The 7,203-nt window shown below is 36.2% G+C and overlaps 1 long non-coding RNA gene across 1 annotated transcript; it reads left to right on the plus strand.

The window, feature by feature from the left end:
- Window positions 1–2,952: 2,952 nt before the first annotated feature.
- LOC126370173 (uncharacterized) lies at window positions 2,953–4,960 on the plus strand. Its single transcript, XR_007566824.1, has 2 exons — window positions 2,953–3,197; window positions 3,512–4,960. It is a non-coding gene; the product is annotated as an uncharacterized LOC126370173 (long non-coding RNA).
- The last annotated feature ends 2,243 nt before the right edge of the window (window positions 4,961–7,203 follow it).

Here is a 7,203-nt window from a genome sequence, read left to right on the forward strand (position 1 = left end):
TTCAGACAAACGGTAACTTTATTTTGATAGTTATTCACCTGGTAAACTAGCTATATCTTACCAGCGTTCTTCGTAAGTGAAGAACGGTAGTATTTTAACCTAAATAAAATTCAGTTTTGTTTGCCCGTATCGCCACCAGTGCTTACCTATAATTATTTTTTATTATCATTGGTCTCAAATTCAAATTCCATAATTTACAAGCGTTTATTACACTTCCCTGTCGAGCTATCAGATAAGCGTTTATTACACTACCCTGTCGGGCTATCAGATAAGCGTTTATTACACTTCCCTGTCGAGCTATCAGATAAGCGTTTATTACACTTCCCTGTCGAGCTATCAGATAAGCGTTTATTACACTACCCTGTCGGGCTATCAGATAAGCGTTTATTACACTTCCCTGTCGAGCTATCAGATAAACGTTTATTACACTACCCTGTCAGGCTATCAGATAAGCGTTTATTACACTACCCTGTCGGGCTATCAGATAAGCGTTTATTACACTTCCCTGTCGAGCTATCAGATAAGCGTTTATTACACTACCCTGTCGGGCTATCAGATAAGCGTTTATTACACTACCCTGTCGAGCTATCAGATGAGCGTTTATTACACTACCTTGCCGAACCCGCGACCTTGGCGTATCGCGCCATTGGGTTGTTTGGTAATAAACCCTATAGGAAGACGTCATGCGTTCAAGCGTTCCGCGTTCTGTGTTTTGTAACATTTCATCACCTGCTGTGTGGAGTATGTCTGCTGCTTTATTCTATCATAAACTTTACTACAGAAACTCACCAAGGTTTTGTTTTCAGATATCAAGTTCGAGTTTATCCAAGCGCCGAAGAGCAAGAAATTCTTCCTTGTTCTTCACGACTACACCTTCAGACAGACAACAAGTGACACGAGGTACTGGCATTGTGTGAAGAAAGGCATGACAAACTGTACAGCGAAGCTTCGTTTTGACCTAGCTGGGAACCTAAAGGTGTACCAGCGAAACCACAACCACAAATCTGATAAACTGGAGAATCTTGCCAAGAGTATCGTTTCTTCTATTAATAATATGAAATAAATGCCTTTACAAAAAATGCATTCCCTTCGGCCCACAATCGGTTCTATTAGCATAGAATAAATACTAATACTACGTATATAATTGAAACCCTACGCCCCGCGCCAAATCGTACATCACGCCGACCTCACCCCCTCTGGGTCTTACTTTAGTCTAAAGTGGCCGTAAGCCACTAAAAAGTAAGAACAAAACCGCGCGCGCCGTCTCGCTCACACTTACGCGTTAAGAATAAGAATTTTGTATGGAGTTCCCGAGGTGTGCTATTAAGTCGTTACAAGACAACTACAGCCATTTTTTTTGTAGCCCTAAAATAAATACGATATGAAAAGAATAAAGTTACACGTTAAGCCTTTGGTCCCGGCTATTAGCCGTAAAACACCTCTACCAACCCTCAGTGGAGCAGCGTGGTGGAGTATGCTCCATACCCCCTCCGGTTGATTGAAGGGAGGCCTGTGCCCAGCAGTGGGACGTATTATATTATGTATGTTATGAAAAGCATAATAAAATGATGATAAATATGATGAATAGATATGATAGATAAAGGAATTGAGCACCAGACTTTCGCCTACAAATAAATCGATCATGTCACACTAGACACGGGCCCTGGGATGATGCAACACTCCCTTCTCCTTTCTCCTTTCTTCTTCTTCTTTCTTCCTTGTTCATTACAACAATTGCATGAAACTTTTTTAAACAAAATTGTCCAAAATTGTCACGTCTACTAATATGTACACACTTTGAAACCATGTCACATTAACTTTTTTGACAAATTAAACCGTAGGTCTCATGAAATGTCAAATATGATAGTGCGACAGGGTTCTAAAAGTGGGTACATGATATTGATCATGACTGTAGCTAATTTGAAATTTTAGTGACGTCATGTTACGTCAAAATAGAATCGTGATTATATAAATGGTAGGCGAGGTTTGCCCGACGCGGTTGTCGGTAAAGCGATCGCCAAGGTCGCATTGGCTTGTATCTTCTCTGGGTTGTGAGGTGGATGGCCAACCTCATCAACCCTGGTGTTAGGGTTATTATTAAGCCGCCAAAGGGTCCTGACATGGCTAACTTAACAAGGGAATTCTATACTTGTATGTAATCTGCTGATGCCTTACACAAGAACTCTGCATCACCGCGCGGTGCACCGTTACAAAATCCGCGTCGTTTGAGAATCGTCTTTATCAATAAAGCTAAGCTACATTAACCTAGGGTGGTATTAAGAAACTAATCTCAGCTTTGTGACTGCTCTCAAGATCATGTCAATGTGACAGTTCTTATAAAAAAACGGGGAATTGAGCATGGTCTTGAGGGTAGTCTCAGCTGAGATTGGTTTATTAATACCGCCCATTATATTACGTATCATAATATTTAAAATAGCCAATACTTGTTTTGTATATGACGCACGATTGTGAATTTTGGGGAAAATCTTTTTGTCTCAAAATTACCAGATGTCTAGCAGTTAACTTATTTATTTATTATTAAGCAAGGATTTCTTACAATTAAGATTTTAAATGTGTAGTAAAGTAATAACATAGAATAGATAACAAATGTCTTAAAACTATTATAATCGTTTTATGAATGCGATTGCGTCTTTCATTTGTGTGTGCTTATGTGGTCGTGGTCCACGGTAGATTGGAGTAGGCGGAAATTAAAAACGCCTACAATGATTATGCGGTGAATATAATTGAACGCCTTTGTTGCCAAAACCGAGGTCTTAAATTATTCATAAAACTGAAGATAATGACATTTTTGCAGTAGCGGACACCATGGGTACTCTGAGGCCCAAAGGGGTCGCCATTTTTACCTCCTCAGATGAGGTGTTAAAGTTTGTAGAAAGAATTTTCTCAACCCACTCTTCAACAGAAACTAACCACGATTGTATTTTTAGATCTCCAATTTGAGTTCATCCAAGCACCAAAAAGCAGGAGATTCCTACTCGTTCTTCACGACTACACATTTAGACAGACAACTAGTGACACCAGGTACTGGCATTGTGTGAAGAAGAAGAATACCAACTGCAATGCAAGGATCCGATTCGACCACAGTGGCAACCTGAAGGTTTACCAGCGGATCCATAATCATCAACCAGATAAGCTCGAACACATGGCCAAAACCGTTGCCTCTCCTTTCAGTACAAGTAATTCTACTTTTTTATTGCTTTACTACTTGGTTTTTGCTTCTATGCTGCACTAGGAGAGAAAGACTTCAGCGTTCAGCTGCTTATCTTCCCGGACATTTGGTAAAAACTGACTGAAATTGTGTCGTTTCTATCCTAATGGGCAATTGCATTATATATACACGGGCAGTGCCTCAAGATATGATGGGCCTTATTATTAACACATGATCTTCAAAGATTTTTCATACTTATTGTATCTCAGCTCTTTGTATTGCTTTCATTATGATATTTTTAGTTCAGAATCTTGATCCCAAGTTTATTATCTTCTGTTTCAGCTGATGACAAGGTTTTACAAGGCAAACCAATACTTACTCTGGACGGGTACGAATACTTCGCAAATAAAAAAAAGGGAAGAGTTTCTTATTGGCAGTGTACAGCGACAACGACTTTAGGGTGTAAAGCTAGTGTTGTAACCCAAGCGGACACTATTAGAATAGGAACTGAGTCTCATGTACACCCACCGCAGGTAGCTAAGCCAAAGTAGGAATTTAGTAAGTACCTACATAAAGGTTTGTAAATGCTCTCGTCACACTGTCGGCGTGATGGTAGAAGAGACGTCACTCCGTGGGCCATTATCATCGCGCGCAGCGTGACGACGTCACTGTGGCGTCTTACTTATATATATTTCGGTACATTACAACCATTAGCGCATCGCGGACGTAATTTTTGCGCCCAGACACGCTGGCAATATGACGAGAGGTCAAAGTCTTATTATTTTACACACATCGACAACATAAAATACTGTATATAACCCACTGCTTGGCACACACATTCTTTTTAGGTTAGTGAAGAAACACTCAAGACTGCGTGTCAAAAAAGAAAAACACCAAAATTGCAAAAAGTAGCACTTTTTGGTAAGTAATAACAATATTATATTTATTTATTCACACAATAATTAATAACAATAGAAACACATAACATATTAATAACACAAACATAATATATTAATTGTATAAATTCTATGAATAATATTCTTAATGTGTGTCTAAAGAGTTATGTAAAAAGTTGTTTTTTTTACTTAACTACTTAAATGGATAAATGTTGTATATGCATAAGAATTATTGTTGTTATAACGACAAAAGTAATTCTACTATTACCGTTGTCTCCATCCGACTGTCTTTAAGGTACAGCTGAATTACTTCAATTAAATTTCTATTTTTTTTATTATGGTATAGCTGAAAATGGTCTGCCCTACATTATTTTTTCATGTAGTACTTACATAAAACTCTTTAGTTAATGTAACCATATAATTATATAAGATTGATAGTGGTAACTATTCGGGCAGACACAAACTTAACCTAATTTTAGTTTGACACCTCTTAACTACGAAATAACCCTGAAACCAGGGTTGATGAGGTTGGTAATTCACCTCTCAATCCACACGATAGAAGAAGAAGAACTACGAAAGAGATAGAGGTAGTTTTATTCCTGTCAAATTAAATCGATTCAGCACCTATGGTAGACTTTTTTTGGTAGACTTTTTTTGTGTGGCAGATCTAAAACTTGCTTTATCTGTTTTGCACTTATAGTAAAAGAAAAACATAATTTTATTTAAACTAAAATATTTTTTGTCCGTCAGAATCGTTACCAACATCCCGTTCCAATTCCCAATAACTGTACAATAAAAAAAAATGTACAATAACAAGTTGTAAATTTTTTAAGATTGTTTTATTACTAAATGATTTTTAATTATTTTCTATCTATATTTTTTATTTTTCTTCTTCTTAACTATAAATGTATTAGTTCCTAATAGTTATATTTGATTTAATTAAATAAATAAGAAAAAAATATCATAAAAGGAAATTCCAAGTATGGGATGCAGGGATTTGTATTATTTACCTATACAATAGATACCTACCACTGGATAGTCATGTGGGGTCATGATTTAACAGAAAAGATGACGTCTTGAAAATATTTTGTTCTTAAAGAACTTCCACTTCCATAATTATAATAATTTTGTAACATTAGGTAGGTATATTGATTAAAAAAGTGTTATTTTTATTATAACCCACCTCAAATACCTTCCGACATTAATGTAGAGACATGTTTTAGTTTTAATTACTTAGATAGAAGTGTTTTTAAAATTGAATTCTTAGTCCTATAAATAAAATGAAATAATGTTTTTAGTGTTTACTCTCAGTATCTACTTGTACTACCAAATTATCTTGGTGTGATAAAAAAGTTATACTTTGTAATTGTAACTACATTGTGGTATCTAGGAAGTCAAAAAAGGCATTGAATTATTGTGTTTCAATAAAAACATCATTATTTTTTTCAGATATAGTAATATCGTCAGACACCAAAGAGCCATTCACTTTCATAAGTTCGAAGAGAAATCGTAGAATTCTGCTAAAATCTGGACGGAAATACCAATTTAAAAGGAATAATAAAGATGGTACTACAATATGGAGATGTTCCAAACGACCTTGTAATGCCATTGTGAAATTACGTGATACTCAAATACTAGCAGAAACAAGTCATACTTTAGAATGCGGATGTCAAAGTTACAAAACGGATTGTGAGGAAAGCAATGAATGACGGATATGACCCTCATACCCAAACTCAAGCACTAGATACTGGGTAGATACTATCAACCAAAATACTTAGTATCTAGTATCTTACTAGTTAGTCGTTACATGAGCCATGACAGGAGTCTTTGGCGGCTCAATAGTAACCCTGACGTCAAAGTTGATGGGGTTATCCACTTCACAACCCTTTCGATGAAGACTTAGTATCTAGTAGATATTACAATTGGGTAGTTTCCTAGGTCAAAGATAAATTATGAAATTCTCAATACTAAATAAAGACGGATCTAAAGGTGACAAAAACGTTTTCTTTTTTCTATTTAACTTATTTATGAATTTCAATGAAGAAAAATGTAATATTAATTTTATTAAAAATGTAATAATAAGCGACATTTTGTCACGTTTTTCTATGACGTACCAGGTTGCTTTTGTCATACAAATTCCATAGTTAGTAATTTCGTGTTCTGACGTTTAGTAAAATGTAAGTGATTTGACTAAATGGAAACTACCCTAGTTTAATATTGAAGTCAGTTTAAAAAAAATCATAGTTTTATAGTAATGTCGTATCGAACACCAACATTTTACTTATTTGATGTTTATTAAATAGAGCTCTGGTGAAAATTTCTATGGTACACAGTGTTGACTTCGTTTTTTTAATCATTTTATGTTAAACAAAGTATTTTGAATCGTGTAAAATTTGTAACAAAATAACACGTTAGCAAAAGACAGTGATGTATATAGGTTATATTATACGATAGAAAATTACAAGAGGTTTTTATGAATGATAACCTGACATACATATTACTAACAGCCTCTCTGATCCAGTAGTTGAGCGTTGGACTCACGATCCGGAGGCCCGGGTTCGAATCCCGGTGGGGACATATCACAAAAATAACTTTGTGATCCCTAGTTTGGTTAGGACATTACAGGCTGATCACCTGATTGTCCGAAATTAAGATGGTTCGTGCTACGGAAGGCACGTTAAGCCATTGGTCCCGGTTACTATTTACTGATGTAAGTGAGTAATCGTTACATGAGCCGTATTAGGGACCTTTGGCGGCTCAATGATAACACTGACACCAGGGTTGATGAGGCTGGTATTCCTTACAACCCACACGATAAGAAGATACTACTTTGCTCAAGATTACACACATTAGCAACTTGGCTGACTGTTGCGTTAAAAGTGTGTAACATGTAGACTGTTGTTGTTGTTGAATTAAGTAATTTGTAAAATACTGAACCCAAGTTTTCCTTCCAGCGTATCTATATGGGGATGGTATGGAACAAAATACATCCCAAGCGTATACCTGTCCATTCATCTACCTCTATAAACCACAAACCACAAATGAGCAGACGTACCATAACCAATGCACGTTAGAATACGACAGATCCACCTTAACATATAAAGAAAATAGCAAATCAGGCTACCCGTACCCATTACC

Source organism: Pectinophora gossypiella, chromosome 10 (assembly GCF_024362695.1).
Source record: "Pectinophora gossypiella chromosome 10, ilPecGoss1.1, whole genome shotgun sequence".
In the NCBI taxonomy this organism is placed as follows: Eukaryota; Metazoa; Arthropoda; class Insecta; order Lepidoptera; family Gelechiidae; genus Pectinophora; species Pectinophora gossypiella.